The following is a 26,865-nucleotide window of genomic DNA, read 5'->3' as shown; positions in this document are numbered from 1 at the left end:
AATCGAACGTTAACAAACGTCACGCAGCAAAAAAAAAAGCTCACGCACAGAGCGGTTTTTAGCCATGTTATCCAATGGAAGGTGGATAACATGGCTAAGAGCATTTGCTGGATAATGCATGAATATCGCTGACTTTTCAGCGATATTCATGCATTGTGGCCGATGTGCGGCGATAATTTTTGTCTCTAAACAATTAAAACGAAGCACAAAATGGCGAATTCCCGTTTCGCTACCAGTTTGCGGCCCAGTTCGCGGCCCGTGAAGCGCTTCTACCGTGAAAAATCAATTTTTTTTTATTTTCCCCACGGGACCCTTTAATAACCCCAACAACATTCCTAGGGGGTCAAGAGGGGTATACCTTGCCCCCTTTCAATAAATTCCCCCTTCGTTTTTCACCTCTTCTTCTCTCTCGATCCTACCGAGAGATAAGATGGCGGCCGCTCCGGACTATTTAGAATGTTGACAGACACCGGAGAGCCAATCAGCTTTCTGTTATCCAATGGAAGGTGGATAACATGGCTAAGAGCATTTGCTGGATAATGCATGAATATCGCGGACTTTTCAACGATATTCATGCATTGTGGCCGATGTGCGGCGATAATTTTTGTCTCTAAACAATTAAAACGAAGCACAAAATGGCGAATTCCCGTTTCGCTACCAGTTTGCGGCCCAGTTCGCGGCCCGGGAAACGCTTCTACCGTGAAAAATAATTTTTTTTTTATTTTCCCCACGGGACCCTTTAATAACCCCAACAACAATCCTAGGGGGTCAAGAGGGGTATACCTTGCCCCCTTTCAATAAATTCCCCCTTCGTTTTTCACCTCTTCTTCTCTCTCGATCCTACCGAGAGATAAGATGGCGGCCGCTCCGGACTATTTAGAATGTTGACAGACACCGGAGAGCCAATCAGCTTTCTGTTATCCAATGGAAGGTGGATAACATGGCTAAGAGCATTTGCTGGATAATGCATGAATATCGCTGACTTTTCAATGATATTCATGCATTGTGGCCGATGTGCGGCGATAATTTTTGTCTCTAAACAATTAAAACGAAGCACAAAATGGCGAATTCCCGTTTCGCTACCAGTTTGCGGCCCAGTTCGCGGCCCGGGAAACGCTTCTACCGTGAAAAATATTTTTTTTTTTATTTTCCCCACGGGACCCTTTAATAACCCCAACAACAATCCTAGGGGGTCAAGAGGGGTATACCTTGCACCCTTTCAATAAATTCCCCCTTCGTTTTTCACCTCTTCTCTCTCGATCCTACCGAGAGATAAGATGGCAGCCGCTCCGGACTGTTTAGAATGTTGACAGACACCGGAGAGCCAATCAGCTTTCTGCGCGCAAAGTTCCGTTTCGCGAAAAGTAAGCGGACCGGATCGCTGCCCGGAGCGCTGTTACAGATATATATCTTGTTTTGAACGTTAATTTCTCAAAAACTACTGGAGCACATATATTGAGACCTAGCAAAGGCACATCGGGCTAACAGTCCCTACAATTTTGCCAAGTTTCGTGCAAATCCATTCAGCCGTTCGAGCTAAAAGTGAGTCCAACCGCCCTATGGAAAAATGAATGGGAAAAACGCGTTTTGGGACCCCCCTTTTTTCTCAGGCCCCCCTTGACGAAACCCCCCCAAATTTTTAGGGGCTGCTCAGAAACAAAATGTGCCATTTTCCTGAAAATTTCAGCCGATTCGGTCCACAAACGCCAAAGTTATTAGGCATAGAATTTTCAGAAATCCCATAGGGAAAAAATCCTAACTATATATACCTACTGGCGATAGCCAGTAGGTAATATATATATCTATATATATATATCTATATATATATCTATATATATATATATATATATTTTGATATATATATATATATAGAGAGAGAGACAGTGATTTATATTCTGTCTTTTTATATGTATACTATACAGATGTTGTGCAACCCTTTTTGTACAAGTACTTAGTGAAACATACTAGTTATGTACTTTTACCTCGATGTTGTTTTTTGAAGGATTTCGCAGCGTTCGATATTTTAATGTCGAATTGTCAACCTATGAGAAATAGAAAAAAACATTAATTAGGAGTTAACATAAGACTATTTTTAAATTTGTATTATTTGCAAAATGTTTGTAAAGTAAATTTTTTAGTAAAGATATTTTGTACTTTTTGAGTAAGAGAAAGAAGAAGAGATAGATGTTGCAGGAAGGAGAGGGAGAGCAGGAAGGACAGGGCAAAATAGAGAGGTAGGTTGGGAAGGAAAAGAGGGAGGATGGAGAGAAAGTGTAGGAAGGAAAAGGAGTGTAGTATTTAGAGGGAAGGCAAGATGGAATGAGAGTTGGAGTGAAGGCAAGAGATAAAGAAAGGAAGAGAGGGCAGAAGGGAGAGGGGCCTCAAGAGAGAGGGAGAGCAAGAGAGAGAGTGAAGACAGGTGAGATAGAGAGGACAAGAGAGAGAAAGAGGCTAGGATGAAGTGAAGAGAGTGGGCAAGAGGGAGAGAGTGATGGAGACTGAGGACCATAGAAGAAGAGATGTAAGACAAGAGACTTTGGAGGAAGGGAGAGGAAAAGCATGAGAGAGAGAGGGGCTAGGAGGCCGATTGATTGTGAATGGAGAGGGAGGTGAAGAGTGTGGGCAGGAGCATTGAAAAGAGGAGGCAGGAGGGATTTAGAGTGTTGACAGGAGTGAGAGAGGGCAGAAGAGAGAGGAAGGCCAGTAAGGAAGGGGAGGACTGAAGAGAAGGGCAGAAGAGAGGAAGGGCTGTATTTTTGGAAAACATGCATGTTTAGAGAGTGTGTGTGCATAGAGCACATTAGAGTTAGTAGATTTAAAGTATAGTATTATTCTGTTTTTGTGTATATATAAGTGATAAAAATGTATGTGTCTGTGTGCAGAGATGGTGCACGTAGAGCGTGTATGTACATAAATGCAGGAATGTGTAGAGAGGGTGTGTGCCGAGATGTTTGTTTGGGTGTGTGCGCAGACGTGTGTAGAGAGTTGTGCAGAGTAGATGTGTGGAAGAGAGATGGAGAGGGAGTGTGTTAGAGTGTATAGGAGAGTGTGGATACAGAGTGTCGGTATGTAAAGTCTATTATTAGCATACAAGAAAGAAGAAAAAGTGGTGAAAAAGTTGACAGTGCCTCACGGAAGTAACACCATTGGAGTTTGCAGATTGGTTCTCACCTGCACTCCCTTTCTCATCATAGGCATTTGTCAACTTATAGTAGAAAGAGTATTCCAAAAAAAAAAAAGAGTGAAGACAGTAAAGAGTAGATAGTGTGAAGTATTTTAGAAGTTGTATTGAGATTATTAGAGCAGTGTATGTGATAAAGTAGGAAAGCATAGTACTAAAGCATTAAAGTGATTAAAGATTGTATTGTAATTCTAAGTGTTAAATGTGTGTTGGTGATTTTGTGTATTCTCGAGTATGTAAATGTGCATAATAGGTGCATTTGTGTTGAGAGCATATGAGTAGCGTGTGCAGGTCACACAGACCTCTCTTCACACACCCTCTCTACACATTCTTGCATTTCTGCACATGCCCTCTTAACATGTGCCATCTCTGCACACTGCCACTTAGCACACGCCCTTTTTACACATGCACTCTTTTTACATGCCCTCTTTACACACGGCCCTGTGCAGAGAGATCATATGGAGAAAGGCATATGTAGAGAGGCCGTGTGCCCTTTTTACACATGCACTCTTCTTACATGCCCTCTTTACACACGGCCCTGTGCAGAGAAACCATATGGAGAGAGGCATGTGTAGAGAGGCCGTGTGCTGAGTGGCTGTGTGCAGAGATGGCGCATGTAGAGAGGGCATGTGCAGAAATGCAAGAATGTGTAGAGAGGGTGTGTTTCGAGAGCTTTTTGGGTGTGTGCGCAGACGTGTGTAAAGAGTTGTGCAGAGAAGATGTGTGGAAGAGAGATGGAGAGGGAGTAGAAGGGAGAGAATGTTCGGGAGAGAGAGAGTACAGGAAGGAGAGAGATGAGATGGAGGGCAGGAAGGAAAGGGATGGCATGTTGGAGAAAGAGATGGAGATGTATTTTAGATGTTAAGAGAGGGCAAAGAGAGTGTAAGATAGAGAGTGAATACAAGAGAGAGAGAGCAAGAGGGGTAAAGATGGAGACTGAGGGCAAGAGAAAAAGTGATGAGATGGAAAGTAAGAGAGATAGTGGAGGAAGGGACAGTGAAAGCATGAGAGAGAGAGAGAGAGAGAGAGCAGGAGGGGGAATGGGTGCTGGATGGAGGGGGAGGGCAGGAGCAGGAGAGAGGGCAGAGCGTGATAGAGGGCAGAAGAGAGGTGGCAAGAAGGAGAAGAAATTGTAGAGAGAAGGGAGTTGGAGTGAGGGAAAGGGAGGGAGGAGTGAGTGAAAGAGAGAGGGCAAGAAAGAGAGGGAAGAATGTAGAGTGAGAGCAGGAGGGAGGTGGAGGGCATGAGAGAGGACAGGAGCAAGAGATAAAGAAGAAGAGATAGGTATTGCAGGAAGGAGAGGGAGGACTGAGAGGAGAGGGAGATGGGAGAGAGAAAAAGAGAGTGAGAGATGGGTGTGTGCCGAGATATTCGTTTGGGTGTGTGCGCAGACGTGTGTAGAGAGTTGTGCAGAGTAGATGTGTGGAAGAGAGATGGAGAGGGAGTGTGTTAGAGTGTATAGGAGAGTGTGGATACAGAGTGTCGGTATGTAAAGTCTATTATTAGCATACAAGAAAGAAGAAAAAGTGGTGAAAAAGTTGACAGTGCCTCACGGAAGTAACACCATTGGAGTTTGCAGATTGGTTCTCACCTGCACTCCCTTTCTCATCATAGGCACTTGTCAACTTATAGTAGAAAGAGTATCCCAAAAGGTAAAAAGAGAGTGAAGACAGTAAAGAGTAGATAATGTGAAGTATTTTAGAAGTTGTATTGAGATTATTAGAGCAGTGTATGTGGTAGAGTAAGTAGGAAAGCATAGTACTAAAGCATTAAAGTGATTAAAGATGGTATTGTAATTCTAAGTGTTAAATGTGTGTTGGTGATTTTGTGTATTCGAGTATGTAAATGTGCATAATAGGTGCATTTGTGTTGAGAGCATATGTGTAGAGTGTGCAGGTCACACAGACCTCTCTGCACACACCCTCTCTACACATTCTTGCATTTCTGCACATGCCCTCTTAACATGTGCCATCTCTGCACACTGCCACTTAGCACACGCCCTTTTTACACATACACTCTTTTTACATGCCCCCTTTACACACGGTCCTGTGCAGAGAAACCATATGGAGAGAGGCATGTGTAGAGAGGCCGTGTGCTGAGTGGCTGTGTGCAGAGATGGCGCATGTAGAGAGGGCATGTGCAGAAATGCAAGAATGTGTAGAGAGGGTGTGTTTCGAGAGCTTTTTGGTTGTGTGCGCAGACATGTGTAAAGAGTTGTGCAGAGAAGATGTGTGGAAGAGAGATGGAGAGGGAGTAGAAGGGAGAGAATGTTCAGGAGAGAGAGAGAGAGAGTGTACAGGAAGGAGAGAGATGAGATGGAGGGCAGGAAGGAAAGGGATGGCATGTTGGAGAAAGAGATGGAGATGGAGCACAAAAAAGAAGAATCGAGCAGGAAAAGGGGGGGAGGATGGAGTACGTGAAAGGGAGAGAGGGTAAGAAAGAGAGGGAAGAATGTAGAGTAAGAGCAGGAGGGAGGTGGGGGCATGAGAGAGGACAGGAGCAAGAGATAAAGAAGAAGAGATAGGTGTTGCAGGAAGGAGAGGGAGATGGGAGAGAGAAAAAGAGTGAGAGATAGGAATGGCAGGAATGAGAGAGGGTAGGATGAAGATGGAGAACACAAAAGAAGAATCGAGCAGGAAGAAGGGCAGGAGAGAGGGCAAAAGGGGGTGTTGGGTAAGAAGGAAAGGGAGGACAGGAGGGAGTAAAAAGGCATAAGAGAGAGAGGAAGGGTGTATGAGAGAGAAGGCAGGAGAGGGAGGGTGGGTGGGAGGGGGCGTTGGAGAGGAAGGGGAGGATAGAGGGGGAAGGCAAGAGAGAGCACAAGGAAAAGGGAGGGCAGGAGCAAGAATGAGGGAGGGAGAGAAATAGCAGCGGACGTCACGCTTTCTCCATAATGCAAGGACCAGCATTTAAGCCATTTTGTTTTTTTTTGCTCCAATTCTCTCTTTTTGTGTTTTCTTTCTGACCACTTTTCCTGGTATGCCAGTGCCCTGTGACCTCCGTTTGCAGTAGTGGCTGTCCTGCTTTCTTCGTGATGCAAGGACTGGCATTTAAGCTATTTTTTTTTGCTTACATTCTCTCTTTTTGTGTTTGCTTTCTATGTTTCCCTGTGTTCTGTGAGCTGTTTGTCCTGTCCGATTTGTCATCGTCACCATCCCATCGTGTATGGACCCCTTTTCCCGGTGTGGCCATATCCTGTGAGCTCCATGTGCAGTACCGAAAGTCCAGTGAACTTACCTAGGTAACTGCGGCGACTCTTAATTTTTTTTTTTTTACAGGTAGCAGCTCCATTCTCTTTTTTTTGTGCATTTTTATAATTTTTTATATTGTTTATCAGGTCCACCACACCAGTGCAACACTTATTCACAAACAACAGTTTAAATTTGCCTCCAGAAGAGAGAGGGGGGCAGGAGAGGGAGGAAGGAAGGGAGTATGGGGAGGAAGGATAGGATAGAGAGGAGGGGAATAGGGCAGAAGGGAAAGGCAGGGCAGAAGGAAGGTCAGGCTCCAAAAAAAAGGGAGGGAGAGCGCATATGGGAGAGGGGGCAGGAGGGAGGGCAGAGTAAAGAGAGCTGAGAGGAGAGGTACATGTGAGAAAGAAAAAGAGAGGGAGGGACAGGGATGGCAGGAATGAGAGAGGAAAGAAAGGAGAAAGACACAAGAATAGAGCAGGAAGAAGGGCAGGAGTGAGAGGGCAAAGGGGATTGGTGTGTAAGAAGGATAGGGAGTGCAGGAGTGAGAGAGATGGAGATGTAGAGCAGGAAGGAAAGAGAGGGAGAGGGATATACACGAGAGAGGAAGCAGGAGAGAGCGAGTGCACAAAGGAGAGAGATGGAAATGGAAGGCAGTAAGGAAATGGAGGGTATGTTGGAGAGAGAGAGATGGAGAGGGAGAGTAGAGAGAAAGAGAGGGCAGGAGAGAGAGAGGGCAAGACGAAGAGTAATGACAGGAGAGAGAGGATAGGAGAGAGAGGGCTACAGGGGAAGAGATGTACGGAAGAATAGAGAGGGCAAGAGGGGATGAGATGTAGATGGAAGACAATAGAGATGAAGGACGAACGGAGAGGGAAGGAATGAGGGAGAGAGGAAATAAGGGAGAGAGAGGGAGAGCAGTATTGTGTGGGAGGGCAGGAGGGAGTTCAGCAGCTGGAGAGAGGAAGTGATAGCTCTGAAAGGAAAGTGGCGGAAGGAGGGATGTATAGTGAGGATAGGAGGGAGAGAAGGAAGGAGATGGAGTGAAAGAGGAAGAGAGAGGACAGGAAAGAGAGGGCAGCATAGAGAAGGAGTTAAGAAAGGAGAAGCGGCAGCAAGGAGAGGGAGGGCAGGATGGAGTGGGAGGGAAGGAGGGAACATAGGAGAGAGAGAGAGAGCAGAAAGAGGGGAACAGTTAAGAGAGGGAGTGTATGATGGAGAAGGAGGGCAAGAGTAAGAGAGGACAGGAAGGTGAGAGGATGAGGGATGTAAAGGGGAGAGAGGAAGCAGGAGAGAGTGAGTGCAGGAAGGAAAGAGATGGAAATGGAAGGCATTAAGGAAAGGGAGGGTATGTTGGAGAGAGAGAAAGAGAGAGATGGAGAAGGAGAGTAGAGAGAAAGAGCTCAGGAGAGAGAGGTGTATGTATGTTGCGTTTTGTTGTAAGTAGATAACGGCATCTGCTGTAAGGACATGTGTGCAAAGTGTTGCGTACAAGTTTTCGTTTTGCTTGCGGCTAGTCCTCTGTCCCGAGTTTGACCTCACTAGTACAGCCCGTATTCACAAACAGTCTAAATGTTGTTCGAGAGAAATTGTGGGTGTAACAATGCAGTTGAGAATGCACAATACAGACAGCAAGTAATACAAAGAAGTATGCTTAAAGTCAAATAAATAAGCATTGTTAAATCTGAACGCACCGTGCCCAATTAACGAACTGTAAAGATGTGTAGGCGATGGTGTAGTCCTAACAAATGGTCCGATCTTTTTTTGCAACTCTGTAAGTAAAATATACAGTTATTAAAAGATGACGAATGCAAGTTAAAGAAGCAATACATTCCTTTAGCATGCTGTGGCAATGTAACATTAGCTAAGCCTTTGAACATCAGTCAGTAACGTGCTGAAATGACTCTATTGCAACACGCGGAGAATATGTTTTAATTCTGTGTTCAAGTATTACATAACTGAAAAAATGTTTGCACACGTACTTTAAAGTTGGAAAATTTGCTACTGATGCGCATCCTATTCCCTTTTATATTTTCGTGTTAATTCAAACAGATTTACAATAAGGGACAATATATAATTCTAAATGTATGATGTTACTTACAGTTGTGTAACAGATAGATGAGCTCTTGAAGTATACGTCCTGGCTTCCTTCCAAGAAATGTCTCGAATGTACGCTTGTGTGCTTCAAATAATGAAAAAGAAAAAAGTATGTCAGTTACTTGAATTAAATGAGTAAAGATTACTACATGTACTGTAGAAAAACAGCATGTACATAAGCTTTTACCATCATATCATAACTTTTGCTATTTTGGAAGGTCCCTCAGGAAAAGCTCCATACACGGATGTGGTCCCTTAGGACCTAGTTAAATCTAATATTGAACTTCTGGGCACCAATGATTCTAAACGCTGTGAATGCAGTCTGTTGCAGTGCTTTGCCATCTTCGCGACAAGCATCAACATTATGTAAAAAAAGGTAATCGACAAGATCTGCAGTGCAAAATATCAATTTTACTGCTGGACACAATGGTGAAAGTAGAGGGCTGAATAGTACTGCAACAAATTCTCTCATGTAGAGCTGAGTTTATTTTGCCTGAGGTCCAGTATGTTTTCAGGGAGGGGTTAGGACCAATGGAACAGTGTGTCAATCTTCACCTAATAGGGAGCAAGTACACTGAGGCTAAGGGGGAACTATGTTTGTATTGTCTCAGTAATGTGTTCGAAGGTGTGAATCGGTCTAAACTCTGAGGTCAATTAATTGTTTTAGGTCTAGATCAATATTTGGTTGATGTTCTTCAGGCATTTCACGCAGATGTTTCAGCCTAAGTCCGGTATGGTGAACTAGGGAAATGTACGAAATCTATTACCCTGGATTACGCTTTTCGACAGTGATGTATTTTAGCCTCCATTCTATTCCTGTTATACATAAATAAATCAAACTCCTTTCTTACACAGCATAGACAAGGCATGCTTCTGTTTAAAACTAAACCTGGACCAACACTCTTGTGCAGATGATTCTATTCTCATGTTGTATACTCCTAATGGCGTCACCCGCATAGCTGATGATTTTTTATTTTGTATGGATTGGATGAATTAGACCCAGAGACCAACCAGACTCAAACTTTTTAAATAGCCTGTAGCCCTGAGAATGTGAAGGCTAGACCCATACACATTAAAGGAATGAAAATTGGCAAAGTCTCTCGGTTTTCGTACTTGGGGGTAAAATATGATTCAGAGAGCTCATGATCCACTTGACTTAACCGTAAGCGGCAGAGATTTAGCAAGAATGTGGGCTGTGTGTTTAATCTTGCCCCAAATCGAGGTTGTAAACCTCTACCCCCAGTCCTACTTTGACAAACGGTGCCGGTATTTGGGGTCAGTCATGTATACGTCCTTCAAGCCAAAGATAATCACTTTTGCAGACATCTTTCAACCTTTCCTCCAATTAGTTCACCCTTTTTTATTTTTATATAGGAGAAATTGGGCCTTAGTGATGTAGAGGACTGTAAAGTTAACCCCTGTCCTCTTGTGGATATCTGTCTGGAATACATTCATGAGAACTTAAACCGATTACGGAAGACCATCTAGCGTGTGACTATGGCTTAAAAATTCATTGGCATCGAAATATTAAAACCGTAGTGGAAGAGGTAGACAGACCATCACTATTTTTGAATCCTCATTGAATTTCTAAAAAAGATAAATCTTGAGTAAAGAATATCTTTGAGGGGCACATGTGCTACTCAAGGGATGGGGTGGAACTAATTAAAGCTTCAATATTGCAAACTATTATGGACTTGGAAGCATATTTAGCACTAAAGCTTCATCCCTTAGAGAGAGCACACATAACTAGATTTATATCAATCTATCAATCAATCAATCAATCATGTGTAAAGTGCACTACATACCTGTGAGGGTTTCAAGGCGCTGAGGGGGTGCAGGGGGGGGGGTGCTGTTGCTACTGGTCGAAGAGCCAGGTCTTGAGTCATCTCCTGAAGGTCAGGAGGACTTCGGTTTGTCGTAGGTTGAGGGGGAGGGTGTTCCAGGTCTTGTTGGCACAGTGGGAGAAGGACCTGACTCCGGATGTGGCTCTACAGATGCGTGGGACCGTGGCCAGGGCGTGGTCAGCGGAGCGGAGTTTCCTGTTGGGTACGTAGAAGGAGAGTCTACTGTTGAGATAGGCTGGGACGGTTTTGTGGAGTGCCTTGTGTGCGTGAACCAGGTGCTTGAAGGAGATTCTTTTGTAGACGGGGAGCCAGTGCAGGTTCCTCAGGTGGGGGGTGATGTGGTCGCGTTGTGGATTAGGTGAGCGGAGGCATTCTGGATTCTTTATAGTCTGTTGATGACCTTGGACGAGGATCCGGCGTAGAGGGTGTTTCCGTAGTCGAGTCTGCTGCTGACTAGGGCCTGGGTGACTGTTTTCCTCGTGTTTGTCGGGATCCATCTGTAGATCTTGCGGAGGGTGTTGAAGCAGGTGGAGGAGACTGCGTTGACTTGTTTGGTCATGGTGAGTTTTGAGTCTAGGATGACTCCCAGGTTGCGTGCGTGGTCGGTAGGGGCCGGGGGGTTCCCAGTGATGTGGGCCACCAGGAGTCATCCCATGCTGAGGGGTTGGGCCCGACGATGAGGATCTCCGTCTTGTCTGAGTTCAGCTTAAGTCGGCTTTCCTTCATCCAGTCGGTGACGGCCTTCATTCCCTGGTGGAGGTTGGATTTGGTGGTGAGAGGGTCCTTAGTGAGGAAGAGGATCAGCTGTGTGTCATCGGCGTAGGAGATTATGTTGAGGTCGTGCTGTCGGGCGATGCGTGCTAGTGGTGCCATGTAGACGTTGAACAGCGTCGAGCTGAGGGAGGATACCTGTGGGACGCAGCAGATGATCTTGGCGGTTTCAGAACGGAACGGGGGGAGGCGGACTATCTGAGTTCTGCCGGTGAGGAAGGAGGTGGTCCAGTCCAAGGCCTTCTCTCGGATCCCTGCGTCGTGAAGGTGTGTGCGTAGTGTGCAGTGGCAGACGGTGTCAAAGGCGGCGGAGAGATCCAGGAGGATGAAGTCTGCCGTCTCGCCGTTGTCTAGAAGGATCCTGATGTTGTCTGTGGTGGCGATGAGGGCAGTCTCGGTGCTGTGGTTCCTGCGGAATCCTGATTGGGAGGGGTCCAGGATGTTGTTGTCTTCGAGGTGACGGGTGAGCTGGATGTTAACTATCTTCTCGATGACCTTTGCTGGGAATGGGAGCAGGGAGATGGGCCGGAAGTTCTTGAGGTCGCTTGGATCCGCCTTGGGTTTCTTCAGTAGGGCGTTGATCTCTGCATGTTTCCAGTTCTAAGGGAAGGTAGAGGTCTCGAAGGAGAGTTTGATGATGTTGCGCAGGTGGGGTGCAATGGAGCTGCCAGCTTTGTTGAAGATGTGGTGTGGGAGAGGGTCGGACGGGGATCCGGAGTGGGTTGTGCCCATGGTCTTGATTGTGCCCTTGATGCTCACGTTGGCCCAGGTTGTCAGGGAGTTGTGGTCGGTGGGGTGCGGTGGGTCCGGCGCGTTGAGTCCCACAGGGGTCATCCCGGGTTTGAAACTCATGGATGTCGGTGATTTTTCGGTGAAAGAAGGTGGCGAGGGAGTCGCACAGGGCTTGTGATGGCGGGATGGCGGAGCTGGGGTTGGAGAGTACCTTCACGATGTTGAAGAGCTCCTTGCTGTTGTGTGCATTGTTGTCAAGGCGGTCTGTGAAGGAGGTCCTTTTGGCGGTCCTGATGAGGTGGTGGTGGTTGCGGATGGCGTCTTTGTGGGCAGCGAGGCTGTCCAGCGTCTTGTCGCTGTGCCATGTGTTCTCCAATTTCCGGCAGGTGCGCTTCGAAGCGAGGAGTTCCGGGGTGAACCAGATGGCTCTTTTGCTGGTGTCTCTGTTAGTGGGCTTTTTCAATGGGGCTATGGTGTTGGCGCAGTCGTCCATCCAACGTCCGAGGGTGAGTGTACCATCGTCGGGGTTGGTGGGGTTGGTCGGAGGGTTGAGTGCGAGGCTTGTCTGTAGTTGTTCTTCAGTGACTTTGCCCCAGCAGCGGCGGGGGATCTGTAAGGTGCGGTGGTGTGTGAGGGGTTTTCGGAAGGAGAAGTGGATGCAGTGGTGGTCTGTACAGGTGAGTTCGGAGGCATGGCTGAAGGTGACGTGGGGGCTTGAGGAGAAGGTGGCATCAAGTGTGTGACCGGCGATGTGGGTCGGCGTCGTGACAAGCTGTTTTAGTCCGAGGTTGTCGATCAGGGTGGAAGAGTTGTTGTCGTTGTTGTTCTCCAGATGACAGTTCAGGTCTGCGAGGAGGATGTAGACGGTGGAGGTCAGCGTGTGCGTGCTGATGAGGTCCGCGATGGAGTCGCAGAATTGAGGCCGGGGTCCTGGCGGTCTGTAGATGAGGGTGCCTCTTAGGGTGGTCTTGGGGTCCGTGTGGATCTGGAAGTGCATGTGTTCGGCGGTGCTGAGGGTGTCGTTGGTGTTTGTTGAGACCCTGATGGTGTTTTTGTGGACGATGGCGATTCCTCCACGGCCCCGTTGGTGCGGTCTCTGTGGGTGATCTTGTACCCGTCGGGGATGGCTATGGCGATGTCTGGTCGAGGAGGCTTCGTTCATCCAGGTCTCAGTCAGGAAGGCGACGTCCGGGGATGCAGTGTCGAGTAGGTCCCAGATCTCGACGGCGTGTTTGCGTGCCGAGCGGGTGTTGATAAGGATGCATTTGAGCTGGTTGGGTTCCGTTGTGGTGGGTGTCTCAGTGCCTTTGAGGGAGGAGAAGCTGCAGTTCAGGCAGGTAAAAGGACCGTGGGTGCGCTTGGGGGCGGCCTTGCAGCAGGTGTGGGTCTTACCTGGGTTGAGAGCGATGAGGGTGTTGGTGTCGTAGCAGAGGCGGTCTTCGTGGCTGGTGCGGGGGTCAGGGGTTCTGGCACTGGGCGCGGTCCTGGCATGGACGGGCGCAGATGGGCTTGCCTTAGGTGCGCCTTCGGAGCACCAGCAGGGCGGCCGCTCAGCGGCTGCCATATGTGGGGAGGTGGGGAGGGAGGAGCAGCTGGGAAGTGGGAGGTGTGGGTCAGGGGCAGCGAATGGGCGTGGATGGGGCGGGCCGCAGGGGAAGCAGCGGCGAGACCGGGGCAGGGAAGCGTAGTGGGGCAACCGCGTGAAGGAGACAGGCAAGGGGCAAGGATCAAGATAGCACAGAAGTCAGCAAAAGGGGCAGAGAATCAAGAGGGGGCACAGCAGTCAGAAAACGGGGCACAGAATCAAGAGGGGGCACAGCAGTCATAAAAGGGGGCAAAGAATCAAGAGGGGGCACAGCAGTCAGCAAACGGGGCACAGAATCAAGAGGGGGCACAGTCGTCAGAAAACGGGGCACAGAATCAAGAGGGGGCACAGCAGTCAGAAAACGGGGCACAGAATCAAGAGGGGTCACAGCAGTCAGCAAACGGGCTACAGAATCAAAAAAGGGGGCACAGAAGCAAAACGGCGTGAGGGGGCAGGGGGGCACAGAAGAGGAGCGGGCAGACAGAGTTATAGGCACAACAGAGCAGATGCGAACCTAAGGCCACCACTGGCCACCAGGGATGAGGCGCAGGTGGAAGCCTGCGGGTGGAGGAGAGCCTCGACTTTGGCAGCAGCAGTAGTTGTCAGCGGGGGTGCAGGCGGAGCTGAAGCTGGGGGGAGTGAACTACCAGGCAAGGTCAAGGGTCGCTCTCCTCACCGCGCAGCGGGCGTCATATATGGGGAGGTGGGGAGGGAGGAGCAGCTGGGAGGCGGGAGGTGTGTCAGGGGCAGCGACTGGGCACGGAGGGGGCGGGCCGCAGGGGAAGCAGCGGCAGGCCGGGGGCAGGGAAGCTGAGCGGAGCGACCGCGAGGAGGAGACAGGCAAGGGGCAAGGATCAAGAGGGCACAGAATCAAGAGGGGGCACAGCAGTCAGAAAACAGGGCAGAGAATCAAGAGGGGGCACAGCAGTCAGAAAACGGGGCACAGAATCAGGCGGGGGCACAGGAGTCAGAAAACGGGGCACAGAATCTAGAGGGGGAACAGCAGTCAGCAAACTGGGTACAGAAGCAAAACGGCGAGCGGGGGCAGGGGGGCACAGAAGAGGAGCAGGCAGACCGAGTTATAGGCACAACAGAGCGGATGCGAACCTAAGGCCACCAGGGATGAGGCGCAGGTGGAAGCCTGCGGGTGGAGAAGGACTCTACTTCGGCAGCGGCAGTAGTCGTCAGCGGGGGTGCAGGCGGAGCTGCAGCGAGGGGGAGCAACCTACCAGGCAAGGTCAAGGGTCGCTCCATCTGTTTCTCCATCCTCCATCCTCCACTTTATTGCTTTTATTGTATTGCCTGTATTTTCATTGTTGTGTCTGTGACTGCTGTTGTCTGTCTTCCCCCGCTGCCTGTACGTGGTCCGTGCCCCTTTTTCTTCCCTCTGTTCCCCTCGCTGTCCCCGTGCTCTCTCTGTCTATCTTTCCTTCTGTACCCCTCGCTGCCCCCGTGTCTCTGCCCGGCTTTCCCCTCTGTTCCCCTCGCTGCCCTCGTGTCTCTTCCGGTTTTCCCTTCTGTTCCCCTCGCTGCCCCAGTACCTCTCTGCCCGTTCTGCCTTCTGTTCTTAGCTGCCCCTGTATTTCTGTGATTTGTATTTTGCCTCTGTGCCACTTGTTTTTCCGGTATTTCTGTGCCCTTTTGCCTTCTGTGCCACTCGCTTTTCCCTCGTTTTTGTGCCCATTTTGCCTTCTGTTCCACTCGTTTTTTGTGCCCGTCTGCCTTCCGTGCCACTCGTTTTTGTGCCCCTTTTGCCTTCTGTTCCACTCGTTTTTTGTGCCCTCTTGCCCTCTGTTCCATTTGTTTTTTTGTGCCCTTCTGCCCTCTGTGCCACTCGTTTTTCACTTGTTTTTGTGCCCCTTTTGCCTTCTGTTCCACCCGTTTTTATTGCTCTTCTGTGCCACTAGTTTTTCCTTTGTTTTTGTGCCCCTTTTGCCTTATGTTCCACTCGTTTTTTGTGCCCTTCTGCCCTCTGTTCCACTCATTTTTTTGTGCCCTTCTGCCCTCTGTGCCACTCGTTTTTCCCTCATTTCTGTGCCTCTTTTGCCTTCTGTTCTACTCATTTTTTTGTGCCATTTTGCCTTCTGTGCCACTTGTTTTTCCTCGATTTTGTGCCCCTTTTTAGGTCGAGCGTCAGCGAAAGACCTATTGTTTTCGCTTTCGGGGGAATTTGAGACAGCGTTCGGTTACACACCTCTGCTGTCTCAGATTTGCCCTCGAGGGCGCGCACGGCGCCGTGCACATTCCCTGCCTCCCATTCACAGCCTCTCTCAATCACACACAGCCACACTCACTCACGCATGCGCGCACACACACATACACCCACGCAGGCACAATGCATCGGAACACACACACGCAGGCATACGCACGCACACTGCATACACACACGTGCACACAGACACACATGCCGCCGTCTCCCCCCACCCCGCCCCACTTACCGCGTCAGCGGCCTCAGCCGCCACTCCTGACTTCTGCTGTGCGTCACGACTGCTCCTGGGCCATCCACTCCGTGGGTGCAGGCTTCGCGGAAGACGGAAGTCCCGCCCCAGGACAGGCGTGACGCTCTCGAACTTCCGGTTTCGGGATGCGCATGCTGAGGGCTTGTTTTGGTAAGTGTGCTTGTTTTCATACAAGGAAACAATAAGCGTAAAGACTACTCGTATATCTGCGGCCATCCTTCAGCATGCGTCTTACTGTAGTGACGTTTAATCCCCTGCAAACTGCCTCTATTCAGCGCTTAGTTCCTTGAAGCCCTGTCTAGAGAGATTTCCAGCTAGACCCGGCACACGACAAACGGCAGTCACGTGGAAGGCCCCCACTCTTCTTGAAATGAAAGCGGATGTGTTTCCATCCTAACACTGCAATGATTGCGATAATATTTACTAGGGAAGTCTTTCGCGGACAGGGCCCAGGCTTATTTTAAAGTCCGTAAAAAAATATATTTCCTTCAGTATTATTTCGTAGTGTTTTATAAATATTGGCCACGTTTGCAAACACCCCCGTCCCTGGCTCCTGCAGTACAGAACTATTCATATGAAAGAAAACATGAAAACAGAGAGATGAAAAGCCGTCATCTGTCTCTGCACCCCTGGCTCACCCCACTCATGGATTTGGGGGTGCATTTGACCTCACTAACTGACCTTGCTTTGTTCCCGGCCCGTGTTTACACCCCCGGGGCAGATTTATTGCCCGGGCTCCTTTTAACTCATTTATTGTGGCAAATGAGTTTATGTTTCAACAGACTCGCCGTCTCCTAATTCGACTTAATCTAAACACACTCCCATAACCATCACCGGAGCGCTTTAAAGGGGCAATGGGGTCGGCCATGCGTGGGGCAATAAAAGCCCTTCTCTGGCAGCCGCCCTTTCAAATAGAACTTTAAATGTACTTTAAATCGTGCCTCGGAAAACCATCCACCCACACTACTTTGTAAGACAATTTTTAATTTCTTTTCATGCCAGAATGCGCCACCTGTCGTCCGTTCCACACATATGACTTTATTAACCGTGTTATTGTTTTAACCGCAGGAATATATTTTTGTATCTGTAATAGAGCGTCATTAGTAAACCTGTTAACCTAAATGTCCATAAACCAGTTTTATTAAACAGAAAAACTCACTCATTAACCCCTTGTCCTGCTGGCAAAGCGAACCGAAGCTGAAAGATACGCGATTTCTTACCCATCTTAGCTTTGTCCCTGATGTGTTTGATACAACTCATTTGCATATGCTGTCTTTATTGCACTCTTTTTAAACAAACCCGTAACACGACTATGTTAAAGAGAGTCTCTCCAATGAGTAATGCCCATTTCTAAAAATGTAAACACCCCACAAATAACCACTTGTAGTTACTTTGGTATGGACACGCTTTGAAAACCCCATTCTCTCTTTTCTGTATTTGGGCGCTTTATAGAGCCTACCAGTGAAAGGTGAATCGCCTCTAGGCGTTTCTTGGCATCAAGTACATATCGATCTGCAGGTAAACCCATGTGCCTAAAGGAAGCTGCACGTATGCCTTTCTTTCGTTCCCATTAGCAGCTACAAACGGTGATATCACATTGGTGAGTGGCGCTCAGGAACACAAAAGTACTTTCTTGGCGCTCAGGAGGCGGAGTCAGACCAGGGTCGGGCAATGACAGGTGTGTGTTATATAGAAACACCACAGAGAAGTGAAATAGCCCACAGTTGATGTCAGGAAAGGCCATTATATTTCATTTCAGACCCCCCCTTTATTAGGTCGAGCCTTTACCATTCCGCAGGAATGGGAAATGGGGAGAATTCAAGTCGGCTATTTTCTCGTCAAACCAAAGGGCTTTCAGCCCGCGGTTTTCATGCAGTGCCCGTCAACATGCACGCGCATCGCATGCAAGCCCAGCCCAGTCCTCCCCTCATTCACGCCCACCCACCAGGCTCTCCCGCCCCCATCAGGCTTCTCTCCCAATCCGCATGCAAGCCCAGCCCAGTCCTCCCCTCATTCACGCCCACCCACCAGGCTCTCCCGCCCCCATCAGGCTTCTCTCCCAATCCGCCTGCAAGCCCAGCCCAGTCCTCCCCTCATTCACGCCCACCCACCAGGCTCTCCCGCCCCCATCAGGCTTCTCTCCCAATCCGCCTGCCTCCCCTCGCGCATTCACGCCTCCCACCAGGCTTTCCCGCCCCCATCCGGCGTTTCATTTTTTTTTTGTTTGTTTCTGGTGCACGTCGCGTTTCTCCTGTCCGAGTGCTCGTTTTGGCTTCCCAGGTTGTTTTTTACTGATATATTTGTCTCAACAAATCCCCTCCATTTTAACGGAAAGGTCTGGAATAGTTGTATGTCTGAGATATGCGGCTTTCGAGGGGAGGTTTATTCATGAGTTCTACAGTGTCTGGATGTTCAGACAACCGTTTTGGTGTTTGTTTATCCTGAGAAACCGCAGTGTATGCTGGTAACTTTAATATAACCTGGAGTTCACAGAGCGTAAAACGCTTGCGAGGTCGACTCGTCTCGTGCCTTTTATCATTCAGGCCACGGCGCATAAAGTGGAACTTTTGATTCAATAAACAATAAAAATCGTGACTTTTCCGTAATACATTTTGAACTTCAAGCATGCGTAATTACCATGTAAATCCCGACATTCTAAGTTTTAAAAGATCTTTTTGAAAAATAAAACATTTATTTTGAGCTAAGCACTAGCTATCATCTGCACTGTAGTCTATAAATACAGTCAGCTTTTCTTATCTCCCAATGGCAGCGACCTCTCCAAGTATCTGTACTACACGGCACGTCTGGCTTCTAGGAGACTTTTCGCAAATTAGAAAGTTCAGCTCTGTATAGATGCGAGATAATTGTTTTATTTCTGCCATTTACTTTAACAGTTGCATATACAAGTGTAAGACTCTAACGCCACCTGGAGCCGAAGTCAGAAAGAGAGAACTTTCTTTTCCGCCTTCATCCTTTATGTAGTCACATATTTAAAGCGGCAGTTCTTCGAAAATGATGCACTTTCTTGCCACCAGCACATCAAAGGGCTTCGCCCAGCGTGCGCTCAGCGGCTTCTCCTCCCCTAATTAATCATGGCTGGCCGGCCGTGCTTTCAGTTTCCCGGCCGCTCTTAACGCTTGTTTTTTTGTCCGGGACCCCTGCTGTTTCCGCCCTCTGACCACCGTCTGACAGAAGCACAGTATTTCCAATATAAATGCTGTGGTGCTGGACAACAGTTTGTTGTAATTTATACCTGTCCCGCTTCTTTTCATTAGAATTTTTTTTATTTACAGTCTCCTTCCTTCAGCACGTCGCAGTTTGTTTTCCTTGCACCGCCCCTTCTTACAGTCCCTTTAACCATTTTGGTACGGCAGCGATGGAGTTGCTCTGCCCCAACTAGCATGTTTTTGTTAAGCCTCCAAATGTGCAGCACAAACACGGCGTACAAAGAGATTAACGTGTTGCCTGGAGCACATTTCGGGAAGAACATTAAATGAAAGTTCAAACCCACTTTATGGTACCGTAACTTGCTTTCACTTGTTTTCTTTGTTTCCAGTGCTATTTTAGAGCTTTGTGCAAACTACACTTGCGGTTTTCACTCACACGTACTACCAGTATTTTGCTAGTAATAACTTTGAGGGAATAGCATATTTTTGTTTTCTAAATAGCATGCACAAAAGCAGTATAACTTCAATTTACATCAGTTATTTCCAATGATTGTGTCAATGTAAAAATCGCCGCTGCACACCCAGCATCAGGGCCGTGTGCCTCAGTGATGCAGGACCCGCCCCAGTAACTGAAATATGACGAAAGACTGAAAGGAGTAGCCACAAGCTGTGCTCTAGTTCTGCTCTCAAAAAATGAGCAAAGAAACAAGCAATTAAGAACATTTCACTCACTCACCCTCACTCACCCTCACTCACCCTCAACCCCTCACTCACCCTCACTCACCCTCACTCACCCTCACTCACCCTCACTCACCCTCACTCACCCTCACTCACCCTCACTCACCCTCACTCACCCTCACTCACCCTCACTCACCCTCACTCACCCTCACTCACCCTCACTCACCCTCACTCACCCTCACTCACCCTCACTCACCCTCACTCATCCTCACTCATCCTCACTCACCCTCACTCACCCTCACCCACCCTCAACCCCTCACCCTAACTCACACTCACTCCTCACTCACCCTCACTCATCCTCACTCACCCTCAACGCCTCACCCTCACCCACCCTCAACACCTCACCCAAACTCACACTCACCCTCACTCACGCTCACTCACTCTCACTCACCCTCAACACCTCAATCACCCTCAACACCTCACTCACCCTCAACACCTCACTCACCCTCAAACACCTCACTCACCCTCAACTCCAGTCACCCTCACACGCACTCACCCTCAACTCCTCACCCTCACACTCACACACTCACACCCCCTCACTCACACTCACACACACTCAATGACAATAACTCACACTCAGACTCACACACCCTCACGCTCACACACCCTCGCCATCACACCCCATCACCCTCACACCCCTCACTCACACTCACTCACACTCAATGACAATACCTCACACTCACCCTCACTCACCCTCAACGCCTCCACCTCAAATCCTCACCCGCACTCACCCTCAACACCTCAATCACCCTCAACACCTCACCCTCAACACCTCACCATCACTCACCCTCAACACCTCACTCACCCTCAACTCCTCACTCACCCTCAACACCTCACTCACCCTCACTCTCACTCATCCTTACTCACCCTCAACACCTCACCCTCATCTACGCAACGCCACTCATCTACTAAAAGACACTCAACTACGCAACGCCACTCAACTACGCAATGCCACTCAACTACGCAATGCCACTCAACTATGCAACGCCACTCAACTATGCAACGCCACTCAACTACGCAACGACACTCACACATGCAACACCACTCACACATGCAACGCCACTAAACAACGCAACACCACTCAACTACGCAACGACACTCAACTACGCAACGACACTCAACTACGCAACGACACTCAACTACGCAACAACACTCACACATGCAACGCCACTCACACATGCAACACCACTCACGCATGCAACGCCACTAAACAACGCAACACCACTCAACTACGCAACGCCACTCAACTACGCACACATGCAACGCCACTGCCACATGCAACGCCACTGCCACATGCAACGCCACTGCCACATGCAACGCCACTCACACTGCCAACGCCACTCACACTGCCAACGCCACTCACACAGGCAACACAAATCACACAGCCAACGCCTCACACACAGGCAACACCTCTCACACACGCAACGCCACTCACACACGCAACGCCACTCACACACGCAACGCCACTCACACACGCAATGCCACTCACACACGCAATGCCACTCACACACGCAACGCCACTCACACACGCAACGCCACTCACACACGCAACGCCACTCACACACGCAACGCCACTCACACACGCAACGCCACTCACACACGCAACGCCACTCACACACACAACGCCACTCACACACGAACAACACTCACGTTGCCAATTGATCGTGCAGTACGACAGGTGGAACTATTACAATGGCAAATAACAATGCCTTTCACTGTTGTTATCATTTAGAATACATAAAGGGCTTTGTCATTTACACAACCAATAGCTCAAACTTTCCTACTGCGAGACCTATTGGCAACGCCAGTGCTTGTTTATTAAGGGTTTTTGTATAGAGCTATACGGCTACTTTGTGTTATCTTTGTATTGTTTTGCACTATACTCGAGTGCATGAACAAATGTGTGCACAGAGGTTCCAATGCACCTGCCCTGTTTCTCCTATGACCCAGAATGCATCTTGACCCACCAACGACCACATATTTTAAAATCCACATTTTTACATTTTCAGTTTTTCTTTCAACTCAGTGACTTCGAAACATTCCTCAATTTACAACTTCTATTTTATTTCATGTACAATGTAATGCACTACTGACTCTCATAGCTTTATAAGTGGGTGCATATGTGTGCTGGCACACGTGCATGTTTTGTTTATGCCATGTCACTTAAAAATAACATGAAACTTCAAGCAAGTAAACCAGTAAACGTACATTCATTATTAAAGAGCAAAGTGCACATTCCATGTTATTACCACAGTTCAGTTCAAAATGAGAAAACACTGTTTCTTGATGCCCAGATGGCATGTAAAATAACATCACACAGAAAAAAAGAACCTTGTAGCTGGTCTCAAGGAGCCTCTATGTGATTTTATCTCACGGTACAGATTTAACCCCCATGTAACCTAATATTGTTTAAATATCTTTTGTATAGAGAGAGACGATTTATAATGCTAACATTGCAATGTGATCCTATATTGCCATCAGGAGACATCTTAAACTACATGCATTGTATATGTTAACAAAAGTCAGTGGTGACAATATAGGACCATTTTACACTTTACCCGTTAAGAATTTTGCTATACCAGGTTTATTGTTGGGCAGTTAGCTTTGCAAAAGGCAGTGCTTAATTCAGTAGCGGTCGGTGGTGGGAGTAGCTGCCGGGCGGTGATTTGGGGAGGGACAGGGTAGGGGTAGTAATCTATGGATTCCGGAGGATTACAGGTAAGTAAACATATAAATAAATAAAACGAATTTCGTTGCTGTTACGTTGACAGTTTCCTTGTCGCGCTTTGTCCCTCTCATGCCCCCGTCCCTGCCGCGCGACCTTCCCCATTTGCATAGCGTTACGTCACTGGCTCTGCCGGTGACAGTTGAGAGAGTTGACAGTTGACAGGAGAAGTGTGATCCATGTGGTGAGCCCTTGACCGGAGCGCTGCTGTTCCAACTGGTGTGTCGCTTTGCTACGAATAAAGCTTGGTTTAAATCTACATGCTTGTCTCATCTTTACAAACTTGGCGACGAGGACGGGGATCCGACACACTGAAGAACCCACGACTTGAGATTTGATCGAGTAAAGAAGAAGGCGGCGCAAGACATCGGATGAAGGGTATGGACGCATAAGAATAATTAATGAGTGAAGATTAAGCTGTCAACGGATTTGAGAAAAATATTGAACTTTTAAGTGCTTGAAAGTAACGGAGGTAGACCCGAAGCACAAATTGTGACGTCTGCACAACTGAGGTGAGATGAGCCGGGAATGCTGGTAGAGGTAGAGTGATCGGCGTGGGAATACAGTGGTGTCCCTGCACTGTGAAAAAAACTGTAATTGAGAAGACGCGGTAGCGTGTGAGGTAAAACTCGCCTCAGAGCTCCAGCACATATTTCCGAGTAACGTGATGACATCATTGACGTGTGGGGGCCATATTGAGTGAGGAAGTCTCCGTGTCAGTCACGTTAATGAGAAAGTAAGTGAGTTCAGTGAGATTTATAAGAAACTGACGTTTAGGGGCGATAGTGAGTGAAGTAGTCCTAGTCAATTTCAGTAGTGAGAAAAATTCTAACCTTGATTTCAACACTTAGAAAGCACTTTTCATCACCGCGCAGTTCGACATCAACTTAAATAGAAAGTGAAGAGAGATGAAACTTGTGTGGTAAATTTTATTGGTGCTAGAGTGTCGCAGAAGCATAAAGAATATTAAGTAACTTTGCGTTTATTGGGAGAGTTCAAAGGGAAAAAAAAGAAGGAAAGAAACAACATGAGAAATAGGAAATTAGGAAGCTATATCTAGGGAAACTTTTAAAAAAAGGATGGCAACAGGCAATATATACAATCTACCACCCCCACAATCATTCCTAAAAGGAAAAGAGGAACCTGAAATAAAATGGGAGGAATGGAAAGAATTCTTCAACAATTACATAACGACTTTTGACAAACCAGATGAGGTTCTACCAGCTGAAGAAAAGAAAAAGATACTACTACACTGTTTAGGGGCAGGTGGCCTAAAGGTGTACAACAACATCACAAAAAAAAACTCGTGGTGAAAATGAAGGAGATGTGTTCAAAAATGCAATGGAAGACTTAGACAATTATTACAAGCCAACTGTTTGTGCAGCAGTTAACAGATATAAATTTTATAGGCGAAAGCAAGGAATGGAAGAAAGTATAGAGGACTATGTATCCGCTTTAAAAAATGTGGCACTTAAATGCAAATTCGGAAACATGCATGATGACCCGATAAGGGACCAAATTGTAATGTGCGCGGCTAATCCCGACATACAAGACACATTATGGGCAAAAGGAGAGAAACCACTCAAGGAAGTTATTGAAATTGTAAAGAGGAAAGAATTAACGGGTCGTTGTGCCAAAGCAGTTATAAAAGAGGAAGAGAATAAAAAGGAGGAAACAGGAATAGTAGCCAAATTAAGCGGAAGAAGGAAGAAGCAATTACTATGGAAAAACGAAAAGGAAGAAGAGAGTAAAACAAAAAATGAAACTAGGAAGTACAAGGATCTGAGGTGCTTCAGATGTGGGAGCAAAAAACACTTGGCAGATAATTCGGAATGTCCTGTAAGGAACAGCAAATGTACCCAATGGTGACTGATAGGTCATTCTCAGAAGATGTGCTACAGGGGAGTTAAGGGGAAGATGAGTTATGTGGAAGAGAGCGAGGAGGAAAAATCAGAATCTTCGGATGAGTCTGAGTATAATCTATGTGTACTTATCATAACAGATGAAGATAACAATGACGAGGATGAAAAGATAGTAAGAAAACCGGTGTGTGCCATCACCATAGGTGGGGTGGTCATTGACATGGTCGCTGATTCTGGGTCAGATTTCACAATGGTCAGCAAGAAGGTGTGGCAGAGCAAATTGGCAAGAGAACTAGGAGAAGAGTTAATGGAAGCAAACGCAACCCCAAGAACATACACAGGTGAAATCATCGACCTTGTTGGATGCAGAGAAATGGAATTGAGTTTCCAAGGAAGAAATACCTGGAGTACAGTGTACATTTAAAAAAAGGGCCTTTCGGTACTGGGATGGAAGGAGCAAAGTAAATTAGAAATTACCCTAAATCCAAACAATTCTCAACCAGTGGGTTGGGTGGAAAAGAATGAAAAGGAAAAGTATTATCATTCCAGGATGTTGAGCAAAAAGACTTCACAGGTTAAAGACAATGATGCGTGGAAAAAAACAGCAAATAGAGCTGCAAGAACAAGTGAAGCTAATATAGAAATTAACAAAGGAAAACACGGAAACAAAATATGCAAGATCAAGAAAGATAAGGGTGTAAAAGTGGAAGAAAGTGTACTGGTTGAAAAAGGACAAAGTATACCAACACTATGCATGGAGGAAGAAGAGGTCGTGTGTCTAGATAGACTAGAGTGCGACAAAAAGATGGATTATTATGACTGGCTGTATTTGGGGGAGTCAGAGAAAGAGAGTGAAGAGACACAAGAACACTTGCCATGCCAACCCCCTAAGATCGATATCGGAATGGGCGCAACGCACAAAAAGTCCAGGAGAGGATACGGGTACAAAGATACTGAGGACTCGGGCAACTCTTTTTGCTCAATTCAGTTGTCAATGCAGAGGAAAGGAAGTGTCCATGAGGCAATTCGCAAGAATGTGATGGAACTTATGGACAGCAACATCACCGGAGATCCCAGTATTGAGTGCAGCAAGAGGACAGATGTATACGTTGGTATAGCGACCCGTCCCAAGAAGTATCCTAAAGAAGAGGATATCACAGACCAGTGCGAAGAGGAACATGCTGGCAAAAGAAGTCTCGTGAACAACAACTTGATGGACTACTATGAATGGGTGTGCAATGAGGAGTCACAGAACGGAAGAGAAAAAGCACAAATACATCTACAGCGTCCACACTCAGAAGTGGATATGGAAACTAAACGAATTCAAGCAGAGTCAGTGGAGAAGCACGAGTATATGAAATCAGAGGACTCAGCTGACACCTTTGACGAAGTTGAATCGTCCACGTTGAAGGAAGGTCATGACTTTGTAGTAGTCACCCCAGATGGTATGGACCCTATCCACAAGGACTGAACCAGTGATTCTTGGAACTGCGAACAACAAGAGATCCAGTTAGAGACCTAACATGAATGACTACGACAAGGAAGATTCAGGTCGCACGTTGTCACGATAAGTGGTGGTCAAGTCTATGAAGAACAAGGACTCTTTGTGTTATTTTAGTTCATGTTTTTCTTCTTCCCATAGGAAGGAGATGTGTTACGTTGACAGTTTCCTTGTCGCGCTTTGTCCCTCGCATGTCCCAGTCCCTGCCGCGCGACCTTCCCCATTTGCATAGCGTTACGTCACTGGCTCTGCCGGTGACAGTTGAGAGAGTTGACAGTTGACAGGAGAAGTGTGATCTATGTGGTGAGCCCTTGACCGGAGCGCTGCTGTTCCTACTGGTGTGTCGCTTCGCTACGAATAAAGCTTGGTTTAAATCTACATGCTTGTCTCATCTTTACAGTTGCGTGCACTGCATCCCCAAATGCGATGCAGTGCACGCAACAAAATTCGTTACTGGCTTAATTTGAGCCTGTGGTTTCTCGTGCTTGGCACTGGCACTTAATTGTCAACTCTGGGACTTATAACCGTCTGCCACATGGTGGCGCTGCCTGTCTAATTTGGGGATGGGGACAACAACAGTAGATTATTAATTAACTATCCATTAAAAATGACTAATACCTGCAGTCCAAGTCATTCTTATAGCTTTGGGTGGCCTTCAATAGTCTGAATTGTCAAACTTGTAGGAGTGTGATGGTTAGTAGTTGTGTTGATACTGTGATTGGGAGCGCTGGCTGGGACAATGGGTGGTGCAAGGTGCAGTGGCCTCCTGACGAGGGCCCTGGCACATGTTTTTTTACAAATTGAGCACTGGCAAATGGAATGCATTTTTTCAAACATAGCTATTTATTGAAAATATTAAAACATTGCACTATGTTGGCGAATTGTCTTTAGTAAAGGCGAAAGAAAAACAATTAATGATGTAGATAAAAAATGCAAAATTGTAAAAAAAAACACCCTTTACTTTGTTCCACATCTGTAGATGGAAGAGATCGTTGTAGTTCTGTGCAAGGTG

General features: G+C 47.3%; 1 pseudogene; it reads left to right on the top strand.

The window, feature by feature from the left end:
* Positions 1 to 24,902: 24,902 nt before the first annotated feature.
* Positions 24,903 to 25,874, top strand: LOC147698039 (uncharacterized; annotated as a pseudogene).
* The last annotated feature ends 991 nt before the right edge of the window (positions 25,875 to 26,865 follow it).

This window comes from Lissotriton vulgaris, chromosome 8 (assembly GCF_964263255.1).
Source record: "Lissotriton vulgaris chromosome 8, aLisVul1.2, whole genome shotgun sequence".
Lineage (NCBI taxonomy): Eukaryota > Metazoa > Chordata > Amphibia > Caudata > Salamandridae > Lissotriton > Lissotriton vulgaris.
Note: the sequence above shows the minus strand (reverse complement) of the source record. Positions and strands in the feature narration are given on the sequence as shown.